Raw genomic sequence first — 13,999 nt, 5'->3', positions numbered from 1 at the left:
CCTGAAATTCAATTTGACTTCTGAGTAAATGGTAGATAAAGTATGATAAGATATATAAACTATTAACAGAATGATCGTCATATGTTTTGGGGTGTGTGTGTGTGTGTGTGTGTGTGTGTGTGTGTGAGAGAGAGAGAGAGAGAGAGAGTTAGTTTAAAAGTTTGCAATATGATCAAGATTACCCAAGAATAATTGGATTTGGGCTCAGAACAAGGTCTTAAAATGATACTACAAAAACATCAGATTTCTTCTTTGAAATCTGAAAGACATCATGAAAGACATCGAGACACTTTGAAGAGTTTTAATTCTAGAAATAAGGAAACTAATCGTTGTAAAGATTTCCAGAATAACCACAGAAGTTGGCTATCACTTTGTCTTTCTTCCTTTTTCCTTCTTTCTTCAACAAGCATTTATCCTGTGTTTACTACATGCTAGGGACTACTCTTAGGCAATAGGGATTCGGCAGTGCACATAACAGTGGAAACTTCTGACCTCCAAAAGCTCACAGGTCATAAGTTCAAAAAATAAGTGTACTGTGATGAGATAATTGCACAATGTAATGGAAATATATTCAAAGGACATTGTGGGACGTAGGAAGGAATGATCAACTCTGCTTTAGGGGTGGAGAGCTCACAGAAGGCTTTGTAAGTGTTGGACTTGAAAGATCTGAGAGACTTCTAGGAAAATCCACTTATGTGGCTCACGCCTGTAACCCTAGCACTTTGAGAGGCTGAGGTGGGTGGATCATCTGAGGTCAGGAGTTCAAGGAAAATCCACTTATAAGGAGTTTTAGATCCCACCACCCACACCCCAACATGATGTCAAAGGTTTTACTTCAACTAGAGATAGCAGATGGGATCAACAGACCACAATTACTTTGGAGTCTCTTAGAATCCCCCACCGTCACAAGTGCCTTTGAGTTGCATATTTTAGGGGTTGAGGGCATGGGCTTTAGGTGGTTTCTTTCCTACTTGCTTGCTGAACAAGTTTGAGCAAGACACTGAAGCTAGGTACTCTAAAGGTTGCCTTGGTCTTTTCAAAAAGGTAAGTTGTAGGTCTTGAGGAAGGAGAACTTGTAACTCCCACAAGTTCTCTGCTTAAGGTATTTTCATTTAAAAACCTTGCCTGCTTATTCATTTAAGGTACAGAGTTCTGTAAATCAGAGTACTTGTCACTTTGCATCCCAAATAAGGTGGATGAAAATAATAACTGGACATCTTGATGAACTTTTAATTTCTGTCTAGGAAAGATACTAAAAGTAGTTAGAAACTTTAATCATCACCACCTCCAGGGGTGCCTTGGAGATCCTGTAATTTAATGACTGTTCCCCTGACTCTAGGTTCACATCCTGGCTCATGTGCTAACTGAGATATCTTGGGCAAGTCACCTCTCTTTCTGCTTAGTTTCTTCATCTGCAAAATGTGGACCTTTCCCATGGGGTTGTAAGGATAAAGTAAGATAATACACATTATCATAGACCACTGCAAAGCGACATTGTAAACCCTCCAAAAAGGTCAGCCCTTATTGTTATTATAATTTGATAGAACAACCAGCTAATTAGCTGAATAGAGGTTTGACTGTGAAATGGAGCACCTCCCTCCACCCTGCCCATACAGGCGCCTATCACAAAAAGTTCTGTGTCAGCCCTGGGGGCAGGAATGGGTGAACTAATGAAGAATCACACCTTCTAAGCAGTGAATCTCTCTGCTTCTGATAAGGCAGAAAGGGAGAGTGAATCTCTTTACTGCAATTGCAATTAAAAAAAAAAATCAAAGTATAGCCCAGCCCAGCCAGATATGACATCTCTTATTTTGGCAGATATCAAAATAGAATATTATCTTTTTAGGATGTCTGTCCACCCCACTCTAACACCAGCCCATTCCATATGCGTATACACAGGGTAGAACACAGACACTTCCTCAACACCAACAAATTTTAAGCTCCACTGAGAGTGGGGACTTTACTCTCTGCAATAACCATATAACCTATAAGAGCAAGGAGCTCACAGTAGGCTCTCAGTAAACATTTGTATAATGAATGAACATGACCATACCCCACTGACATAGCTAATTTTTTAGACCATAAGTAAATAATTTCAGACCTTGGGTCAAACAGATTTCCTCTTGCAAAGATGTGAATTCAGGTTCTGGAGAGAACAGATTCATGAGCACTCAGCCTTGGCTTGTAGAGTGATATGAACTCTGAAGCTAAGGGCACCACTGGGGAAAGGGGAGGGAGCACGAGCAGGCAGAAGAGGGGCAACTGCCCATCTGGGAGGGGAAATGAGACAAAAACGCAGAGCAGAACAGAGGCAGAGACGTGAGCCCTTGAACCCTAAAGAGAGGCATGGAGCTGGAGAGGGTAGCTGCCTTAGGGCCTGTTTCCAGTTCCTGATTCCTGGTCTTCATGAAGCCCAGCTTCTCTCCCCTCCCTGGCATTTTGGGAGATGCTCCGGGAGAATCTTTCCTTTGTTTATGTCACTTTGAACAGATTTTAGTCTGTACAATCAAATAATCCCTAGGACATTAGAAATATGCCAAGGTGTTCAAAGAAAGATGAAACTGTCTGAAAACAATTCAAAGCCATGAACATTCAGTAACTTTCAACTGAAATAAAATAATGACTTTGGTACCCACGCACCTAATTTACATAATGAGCTAAATGTTTACTTAGACTCATCCCCTAGGAGTCACCTCTGCCTTCTTAAAGAGTTCGGAAAGCTTTTACAGATTTTTTCAGAGTTTTTCCTCTTCAGTACTGAAACTACCTGTGTACTAAAGGTAAATTTGCAAAAAAAAAACCAAACATGGTGGGGGTGGGTCCTGACAAACATGAAATGCACTTTTTAAACTTCCCATTCATTTAAATAATTTAAGCTTTTATTCAGGAAACTGAAAAACTGTTTTCTGAATGTATGTGGTTTTCTTATGAAAGCAGTCACTCTCAGGATTATTTTTGCCATAATCCACATACATTTACAAGAATGTAATTCTCCCCTCCCTTTTCAGCTGTGAACAAGAAGCTGATTGTGTATGTAGTATGAGTTGAAATACTTTGGAAATCCTGATCTTCACCCCTAAAATGGACTTTGTCTGCAGCCGTCTCCATTTTGGCTGATGGCAACTTTATCCTTCCAGTTGCTCAAGCCGAAAACCATCATTTTACCACTTTTCTTTCCATTCTGTGATGGGTTGAATCATGTTCCTTAAAGAGATTTGTTGAAGTTCTAACTGCCAGTACCTAGGAATGTGACATTACTTGAAAGTAGGAGCTGGGCGCGGTGGCTCACGCTTGTAATCCCAGCACTTTGGGAGGCCAAGGTGGGTGGATAACCTGATGTCAGGAGTTCGAGACCAGCCTGGCTAAAATAGTGAAATGTCGTCTCTACTAAAAATACAAAATTAGCTGGGCATGATGGCTCATGCCTATAATCACAGCACTTTGGGAGGCTAAGTGGGTGGATTATCTGATAGGAGGAGTTCAGAAACAGCCTGGGCCAACATGATGAAACCACATCTCTACCAAAAAATACAAAAATTAGCCAGGCATGGTGGCAGGCACCTGTAATCCCAGCTACTCAGGAGGCAGAGATAGGAGAATTGCTTGAACCTGAGAGGTGAAGGTTGTAGTGAGCTGAGATGGCACCATTGCACTCCAGCCTGGGTCACAAGAGTTAAACTCCATCTCAAAGAAAAGAAAAAAAATACAAAATTAGCCAGATGTGGTTGTGGGCACCTGTAATCCCAGCTACTAGGGAAGCTGAGGCAGCAGAATCACTGAACCCAGGAGGTGGAAGTTGCAATCAGCTGGGGTCATGTCACTGCACTCCAGCCTAGGCAACAAAGTAAGACTTCATCTCAAAAAAAAAAAAAAAAAAAAGGAAAAGAAAGTAGGGTCATTGCAGATGGAATTAAAGTTGGGAATGAGGTCATACTGGAGGAGGATGGGCCTGTAACGCAATATGACTGATATCTTATAAGAAGAGGAAAAAGAGGCCGTGCACGGTGGCTCATGCCTGTAATCCCAGCACTTTGGGAGGCCGAGGTGGACTTATCACCATGTCCACCATCACCAACCTGCAATAATTTCTGCCCTGGTCTCCTAAGTTCTACTTCTGCCCCTTCATATATGAAAGAATAGATGCTAGTTAATATGTATATATATGTATTATATATTATATTTTATATATGTTATATATATGCGTGTATATATATGTGCGTATATATACATATGTGTGTGTGTGTATATATATTAAATACATCTTAACTCCATTACGTATATAATGAAGTTATATATATTATATATATAACCGAGTTAAGATGTATTTAATACGCTGGGTAAGGTGGCTCACGCCTATAATACCAGCAGTTTGGGAGGCCGGGGTGAGCTGATCACCTGAGGTCAGGAATTCGAGACCACCCTGGCCAACATGGTAAGACCCCATTTCTACTAAAAAAAAAAAAAAAAAAAAAAAAAAAAAAAAAAAAAATCAGCCTAGTGTAATATCAGGCACTTATAATCTCAGCTACTCAGGAGGCTCAAGCAGGAGAATTGCTTGAACCCTGGAGGCGAAGGTTGCAGTGAGCCAAGATCATGCCACTGCACTCCAGCCTGTGACAGAGTGAGACTCCATCTTAAAAAAAAAATGTATTTAATAGATCTAAAACAAAAATTTTGCCTCTATCAATACTTAGGTCTCAATTATAACATAAAGTGCTTGTGAAAATTATCCCAGATTTCTGGCTAAAGTTTGTGGAAAGGGCTATTTCTTTTTACAATTTTATTTTGGTCGAAGTTTTTTCTCCAAAATAGCTATCAGACTGCTTAACAGTCCCAGAAGTGAAAACCCTTAAGATATTTTATTTATGTCCATTAAAGTCTTAATAAAACCCTAGTAAACATTCTCCCTTCTGGATAGTTTAAAGGTCCCTTCAGGCAAGCTGGCAGAATAAATACCAGAGCCCTCTTCATAAGATAAGTTTGCTCAAAAGGTCAACTTTTACAGATAAATTCTTAGCTCATTCATGTAAGGAAAAACTAACTTGACCTGTTTTTCATACTTTAAAATGAAAAAAAAAATCTGAAAAACAGAAAAGGGTAGGGAAAATGAAGAAAACGAAAAGAAATTCTACTTCCCATATCTGTCTTGCTTAGAGAAAACAGGTTATAGCAAAACAAGTACTTCAGGTTTCTCTTTTAATAAAGAAAGTCATCCAAGGTACAGTTCCAAAATCAGCCAGTTCTGAACTCATTAGTGATAAGAGCACACAGATCAGTCCTTCTTTAAGGGAATAGTCTCCCTGATGCCCTCTTTGGTTACTATGCAGATCTGAAGCATGTCCCCCGTCTACAGATCTCTCTCAGCTGCAGAAATGAAGACATCTTTCACCAGCCGCATGGCTCTGACCAAGGACAGCAGAACATGCTTCATATTCTGCATATATGTACAACAGGTACCCAGGAAATATCTGTTGGGTGGATAAACACCAAAAAATGACATTGGCCACAAGGGCCAGTGAACCTTTCAATGACCTAGAACTTTTATGCTGGAGACTGCTCACACAAGCTTGCAAAAGCTAACTGTGAGCATCTTTTTCCAGCTCTGTGGTCAGTGAAATCATGTTGGTAGTTTGGAATCAGCCATGATGAGAATATTTACACCTCAGAAATTGGCAGACCCTACAAATCAGGGATTTTTTATTTATTTATTTCCGGGAGAGCTGTTAAACATCTACTAATGTACAACCATTGTTTAACATTGTGAAAAATGTTGTAAGAATATCTAAGTTTTAGCTGTGAAGCTGACTGATAACCCAAAACTTACGTTTTTTGGCTTGCTTGGTTCCTCAGAAGCTACCACCACTGAAAATAAATTCCATGCTCTTGTCAGAGATGGTGGGGCAGTGTTTCTCTGTTATGATCACTGCCAAAAAAGATCAGACATCCATGCACCCCACAGTGACCCAGCCCCAGAAGTCACACCTCACAAAGACCTGTCCAGTATCTCCATCTCTAGGTCTTTTTCCATAAACCTAAAAGTTTGGGGTCACTTTTCTGGTTCTGTCTAAGATTCTAGCTGAAAAAATAAAATAAAAAGACTGGCCGTGGTGGCTAATTCCTATAACCCCAGCACTTTGGGAGGCCAAGGCAGGCAGATTATCTGAGGTCAGGAGTTTGAGACCACCCTCACCAACATGGTGAAACCCTGTCTCTACTAAAAACACAAAAAATTAGCTGGGTGTGATGGCGGGCACCTGTAATCCCAGCTACTCAGGAGGCTGAGGGAGGAGAATCACTTGAACCTGGGAGGCGGAGGTTGCAGTGAGCTGAGATCATGCCATTGCACTCCAGCCTGGGTGACAGAGTGAGACTTCGTCTCAATAAGAACATGAAAAGTGAGATGCAATGGTGCAGAACAAGGAGATGGTATGATGGATGAAGTTTCATAAGTAATCTGGAGCCAGCTGAAGATATAGCTTTTAAGTCTAGGGAAAGAAGAAAGAATAAAAGAAAGAAAGAGAGAAGGAGGGAAGGAAAGAGAGAGAGAAAGAGAAAGAAAGGGAGGGAGGTAAAGAGAGAAGAGAAAGAAAGAAAGATGTTTCCTATGATCCATGAGGAGAAAGAAAGAAAGAAAGAAAGAAAAGAAAAGAAAGTTAGTTGAGCCTTTTACAAGATTCTACACTTTCCTCATAACCTTATCCTGAGTAAGATATAGTATACATTGAGCATCCCTAATCTGAACATCTGAAATCCAAAATGCTCCAAAATCCCAAGCCTTTTAAGCACCAACATGACACGACAAGTGGAAAATTTCACACCCAAAGCCTTTGCTTTCTGATGGTTCAAAGGTATGCAAAATTTGTTTTGTTTACAAAATTGTTAAAAAATATATTGTATAAGACCAGGTGCAGGGGCTCACCACTGTAAACCCAGCATTTTGGAGGCCAAGGCAGCTGGATCACCTGAGGTCAGGAATTCGAGACCAGCCTGGCCAACATAGTGAAGCGCTGTCTCTACTAAAAATACAAAAATTAGCCAGGTGTGGTGACATGTGCCTGTAATCCTAGCTAATTGGGAGACTGAGGCAGGAGAATTGCTTGAACTCAGGAGGCAGAGGTTGCAATGAGCCGAGATGGTGCCACTCCACTCCAGCCTGGGCAACAGCTCAAGACCCCATCTCCAAAAAAAAAAAGAAAAAAAGAAAAAAAAAAGGTATAAAATTGCTTGCATACTATGTGTATAAGTTTATACAAAACATAAATGAGAGAGAGATCCAAGATGGCTGATCCCTAGCAGCTCGGGATTGTAGCTCCCAGTGAAAGCGCAAAGAACGAGAGGACGCCACACCTTCACATGAATTCTTGTTGCTCATGCACCAGGAGATTCCCAGCGGAGGAGCCCCACGGGTCGCCAGCACGACTCCTGTGACTTGCAAGGCGGTTTTGCCGGCGCCTCGGAGTGTCGGTTCCTGGTGCAGAGTCAGAAAAGCACCATCAACCTTAATGCCGCTGATTGAGTTGGCGCAGTGGGTTGCTCAGATTTCGGCACTGAGAATCAATAAGTTGGACGTCCCCTCAGAAACCCAATTACAAAGACGGTAATTATAAAGACCACAGATGGATAAATCTACAACGAAGGGAAGAAAACAGCAAAAAAAAAAAAGGCTGAGAATACCCAAGATCAGAACACCCCTCCCTCAGCAGGGGATCCCAGTTCCTCATCAGCAACGAAACAAGGCTTGATGGAGAACGAGTGTGTTCCAATTACAGAAGCAGGCTTCAAAATGTGGATAATAAGAAACTTCTGTGAATTAAAAGAACTTGTTCTAACACAATCCAAAGAAACTAAGAACTTTGAAAAAAGGTTTAACGAAATGTTAACAAGAATACACAATTTAGAGAGGAAAATAAGTGAATTGATGGAGCTGAAAAACACGAGAACTACGTGAAGTATGCACAAGTTTTAACAGCCGAATTGATCAAGCAGAAGAAAGGATATCAGAGGTCGAAGACCAACTCAATGAAATAAAACGAGAAGACAAGATTAGAGAAAAAATGATAAAAAGGAACAAGCAAAGTCTCCAAGAAATGTGGACTATGTGAAAAGACCTAATCTACGCTTGAGAGGTGTGCCTGAATGTGACGAAGAGAATGAATCCAAGCTGGAAAATACACTTCAGGATATTATTTAGGAAAATATTCCCAAACTAGTAAGGCAGGATAATATTCAGCTCCAGGTACTACAGAGAACACCACAAAGATATTCCTCAAGAAGAGCAACCCCAAGGCACATAATCGTCAGATTCACCAGGGTTGAAATGAAGGAGAAAATACTAAGGGCAGCCAGAGAGAAAGGTCAGGTTACCCACAAAGGGAAGCCTATCAGACTTACAGCAGATCTCTCAGCAGAAACCCTACAAGCCAGAAGAGAGTGGGGGCCAATATTCAACATCCTTAAAGAAAAGAACTTTCAACCAATAATTTCACATCCAGCCAAACTAAGCTTCATAAGTGAAGGAAAAATAAACTTTTTTGTGAACAAGCAAGCACTCAGAGATTTCATCACCACCAGAGCTTCTGAAAGAACCACTACACATAGAAAGGAACAAACAGTATCAGCCTTTCTAAATAATACCAAAAAGTAAGAAGAACAAAAGTAAAGAACATCAATATAATGAAGAATTTACATCAACTAATGGGCAAAATAGCCAGCTAATATTAAATGGCAGTATTAAACTCACATATATCATTATTAATTCTAAATTTGAATTGACTAAATCCCCCAATCCAAAGAGAGACAGGCAATTTGGATAAAAAACTAAAACCCATCAGTATGCTGCATCTAGACTCATCTCACATTCAAGGATACACAAAGACTCAAAACAAATCTTTCTTGGAGAAAGATTTACCAACCAAACAGAGAGCTAAAATAAATAAATAAAAAGCAGAAGTTTCACAATTTTTGCCTCTGATAAAATAGTCTTTAAAGCAACAAAGATCAAAAGAAGCAAAGAAGGACATTATATAATGATAAAAGGATCAATGCAACAACAAGAAGAGCTAAAGATCCTAAATATATACGCACCCAATACAGGAATACCCAGACATACAAGACTAATAAAGAGACTTAGACTCCCACACAATAATAGTGGGAGACTTCAACATTAATATTAGACAGATCAATGAGACAGAAAATTAACAACGATATCCAGGACTTGAACTCAGATCTGGAACAAGTAGACATAATTAACATTTATAGAACTCTCCACTTTAAATACACAAAATATACACTCTTATCAGTACCACATCATATCAACTTAGAAGTTTAAACGAAATGTTGGTTGGCTCCTTGTTATTCTCTTCCCTCATTTTCTTTCATGTCTCCATTATTAAGGACAATTATAGGCATACCCATATTTAGACTGCATTCTAGCCCGGGCAATAAAGCAATACCCCATTCTCTCTCCCTCTTCCTCTTCCTCTTTCTTCCTATTCTTTATTCTTTTTCTTATTATTCTTTTTTTCTTTCTCAAAAAAAAAAAACCACACAATTAGATATGACTAGAAAAAAAACATAAATGAATTTCATGTTTAGACTTGGGTCCCATCCCAAGATATTTCATTATATATATATTCAAATATTCCAAAACCTGAAAAAATCCAAAATCTGAAACACTTCTGGTTTCAAGTGTTTTGGGTTGTGTTTGTTTGGTTGGTTTGGTGTTCTGTTGTTGTTTTGTGTGGTTTTGAGGTAGGCTGTCACTGTCACCCAGGCTGGAGTGCAGTGACACCGTCATAGCTCACTATAGCCTCGGCCACTTGTCCCGCCCAAGTCGCATGTCGAATTGCAATTCCAAATGTTGGAGGTGGGGCATGGTGAGAAGTGATTGGATCACGGGCGTGGATCCCTCATGGCTTGTTGCTGTCCTTGCGTGTTAGTGAATTTCGATATTTCGTTGTTTGAAAGTGTGTGGCCCCTCCTCCTCTCCTCTTGTTTCTGCTTTGTAATGTGATGCACCTGCTCCCACTTCGCTTTCTGCCAGAAGTAAAAGCTTCCTGCAGCCTCGCCAGAAGCAGATACCCCATCCTTCCTGTACAGCCTGCAGAACCGCGAGCCAATTAAACCTCTTTTCTTTACAAATTACCCAGTGTCAGGTATTTCTTCATAGCAAGGCAAGAACAGCCAAACACACCATCTGTGGCTACTGCTTGTCATTTCAGGACATTGTCATCTCTCACCTAGACTATTGCAGCAGTCTCCTAAATCGCATACCTCCACCGTCTTCTCCCACCTGAGTTCACACTTTCTTACGTACCTCTCAGAGTGACTGGCGTGTGACCGGCATGACTTTTCCAAAATGCAAATATCATCATTGCACTTTCCATGACGGTTCTCCGTTGCCTACAAGCTGAAGCAGTCTCACTGCAAGAATCAATTTCTTTGTAGAAACCTCTCCCGCTCAGCTCATCCTTTAAGCCCTTGTCTCCCCCTCCCAGGTGGCTCTATTTCCTCATCACCTGTCCTCCTTCAGGGAGGTCTCTGGTTCTCCTATTTAGAAAGCCTAGGTGGTAATGAAAGCAAAGAACTGCATGCTGAGGCTGTGAGGGCATGATTATCTATCTTTTCTTTTACCGGAACAGAAGAGTTACTCTTACAGAATTTTCTCCTGTCATTTCCATGATTCTAGCATATGTCATTCTGCATTCCAAAAACAGTTTATTCTAGTGTTTCAACATCGGTGGAGTGTGACTTGTCTGAATCAGTAATAGGTGACGCTGAGAGAGAGGAATTTTTGCACATAGGATGATCTGCTTCACAATGTGTAGATGCTAAAATACAGGATGTAAAATAATTACTTCTTTGAAGCTAGATTTAATGCCATGCCATATATGAATCTTTGATTAAATAACTGACTTCACTATTTTCTTAGTTTAAAAAAAAAAAAAAAAAAGTTTTGCGGGGCGCGGTTGGCTCACATCTGTAATCCCAGCACTTTGGGAGGCTGAGGTGGGAGGATCACCTGAATTCAAGAGTTTGAGATCAGCCTGACCAACACGGAGAAACACCGTCTCTACTAAAAACACAAAATTAGCCGGGCGTGGTGGCGCATGCCTGTAATCCCAGCTACTCAGGGGTCTGAGGCAGGAAAACCGCTTGAACCTAGGACGCGGAGGTTGCAGTGAGCCAAAATTGTGCCACTGCACTCCACCTGGGCAACAAGAGTGAAACTCCATCTCAAAAAAAAAAAAAAAAAAAAAAAAAAAAAAAAAAAAAGAGAGAAGAAGAAGTTTTATTTATCAATTTAAATCATTATCACTTTCCCCTGCTGTTTTTCCTGCTGAATTTTATTAGACTTGTATACTATTTTTAGGGGGAATGGATATAAGATTTTTTTTAAAGCATTTCATTTTCTAATGAAAATCAAAACTTTGATATGTTCATTTTGAAAGCAGTGTTAGAAAAGTTGTTTTTTTTTTGTTTGTTTTTGCATCCATAGCAGTAGTTACTTTGAACAAATAAATAAAAGCTTTCTGTAGCTGCTTCCTTTATCAGAAAAGAGCATTGATACCATGGTATATTATTTCCTCTGCATTAAAGAATAGCTTTTCTAAATGTTGGGGGAAATATCCATAGTCATTACTCAATCAAAACTCATGTTCTCATAAACTTAAGGACCATTCTAGGTTTTTATATGTTTTTGTGTGTGCGTGTCTGTGTGTGCGCATATATAAAATGCACATGTAAATTTTTTTGTTTTTAAACATTCACCAAAACAAAAAAATCACAGGTAAACCCATGTTTCTGAGATGCCATTATTCCGAGCAAAATAAGACAATCATTTCAAGTTAAACCGAAAATTTTCCTGAAGCCATATATTTCAAATGAAATAAGTGATTCTAATTAATAAGACAATTTGAATTGGGTAACTTTAAAGTATCTATATCTATAAATGCAGTGGTTTGTTTGCAAAATTCCTAAAAGGAAAAATGTTATCACTGCCGTCACAGGAGGTTTCCCCATCCAGATGAGAAAACGAGACAAATTCGAATGTGTTTTAATCAGCTAAACAAACCTAAGTTAAACGAACATCTAAAAATTTCCCTAGCAGGGCATTCCTTAACAAAATGTTGAAATCGCTGTTGCTACATTGACTAAAAGGTCATGATTCATGGAATATCTAAGACTTGGCTCATAGAAACCTAACCAGATGGCCAGAGATGTTGGCATTTAGGACGTGCTGTCATAAATGTGTGAACAACCTTTTGTAATCTAACCTATTGACCTGCATGTTTTTTCTTTACCTCAACTTATCCCTTACATGTAGGCTCAATCTTTTCAGTTATTTGCTTTCCTGGTTCAGCAAAAGCCAGGAAAAACAATTTGGTAGTAATCAGAAATGTTATCCAACCGTATATTGTCGAGTTTACTGTTAATACTGGTGAGCAGTGTTAAATAGTTTTATATTCCTTAAAGAAAAAGACGTTCAGAAGTCCAGGCTTCTCATTTAATTCAGAGATTCTCATTTGATTTTTTTTTTAAAGGTCTTCTAGAGACAAGTTTGCAGCCGAGGGTTGAGAAATGCTGCTCTGAATCATAATGTCTTCAGGAAGGAAGCTGGGCCCATGTATGTTCGTGCAGAAACTGACTGAGGTGGGAGATTGGAGACAGAATATGGAGAGGGGAATAAAACATTTAAATTCTTAGATCATTAAATGGCCTTATGAAATAATAATATAAAAGTTTTAATGACTGCATAGTATTTCATTTTAACCTGAAAACTATTTACTGAACACGTATTAGGTGCCAGACGCTATAATATTTTACAATCCCTATCAATCCTATTTTACCTGTTAGAAAACTGAGAAGGAGAGGCCCAATTTGATTGTTTGAACCTGGAATTACCTGACTCTCAAATTCCGGTTCTTTCCTCTCAACCAACCTACATATTGGAAACACCTGGAGGACGTTTACATCACACAAATGCCAGGACCCATCTCAGACTAAAGTGATTGAATTATCTCAGGTTGGAGTTGGGTATCTATTAGTTTTATTACTGTTCCCCATGATTCTGGTGCACAGTAAGAGCTAAGAATCATTGTCTCACAGCATTCTGCTTCTCACACTGATTGTAAATATACCTATTTCTGACATCCTTTTTTTTTTTTTTTTTTTTTCCCAGATTTCTTTTTTTTTTTTAAGAAGGTCCTGGGTGTATTTAGCCAGATCATGGTAGGGATCAGGTGCATAATGATAGGCCATTATTTCCAGAAAGTTTACAGTAGTTTCTCATTGCAGTGAGAAATAATGAAGGATGGTTAGGTGTCTTCCCAGGAAACCAGAGCAGAGTGGCTGTCATTGCAAAGGATAATGACACAGTAGGGAGGACACTGAGTCAGACACTGGTCAGATGATGGCTCTCTAACCATCAGCTTTTTTTGATTGACAGAGATAGAAATGAAAAAGTTTGTCACTGTCCTCTTGAAATTAGCAATGATCTCTGGGAAACAGCTTCATGAGTCCCAGTAGGTAAGGGACAGTAGGCAGTCTTGCACTATTAATCACATTTGTTCTAAAAAAAATAGGTGTTTTATGTGCAACACAGTGTGTATACACACACACACACACACACACACACACACTCACACACACACATTCAGAGTACTCCCAATCAAAATAATCCATAAAATAGAGTGATGAGGGCTGGGTGCAGTGGCTCAACATCTGTAATCCCAGCATTTTGGGAGGCTGAGGAGGATCAATGGCTTGAGCTTAGGAGTTCGAGACCAGCCTGGGCAACATGCAAAACCCTGTTTCTATAAAAAATACAAAAATTAGCTGGGTGTAGTGGTGTGCACCTGGAGTCCCCTAGTCCCAGTTACTCCGAAGGCTGAGGTGGAAGGATCGCTTAAGCCTGGGAGGTTGAGGTTGCAATGAGCTGAGATGATGCTGCTGCACTCCAGCCTGAGTGACACAGTGACACTGTCTCAAAAAAAAAAAG

This window comes from Saimiri boliviensis, chromosome 15 (assembly GCF_048565385.1).
Source record: "Saimiri boliviensis isolate mSaiBol1 chromosome 15, mSaiBol1.pri, whole genome shotgun sequence".
NCBI classification, from domain to species: Eukaryota; Metazoa; Chordata; class Mammalia; order Primates; family Cebidae; genus Saimiri; species Saimiri boliviensis.
This window is presented reverse-complemented; position numbering follows the sequence as displayed.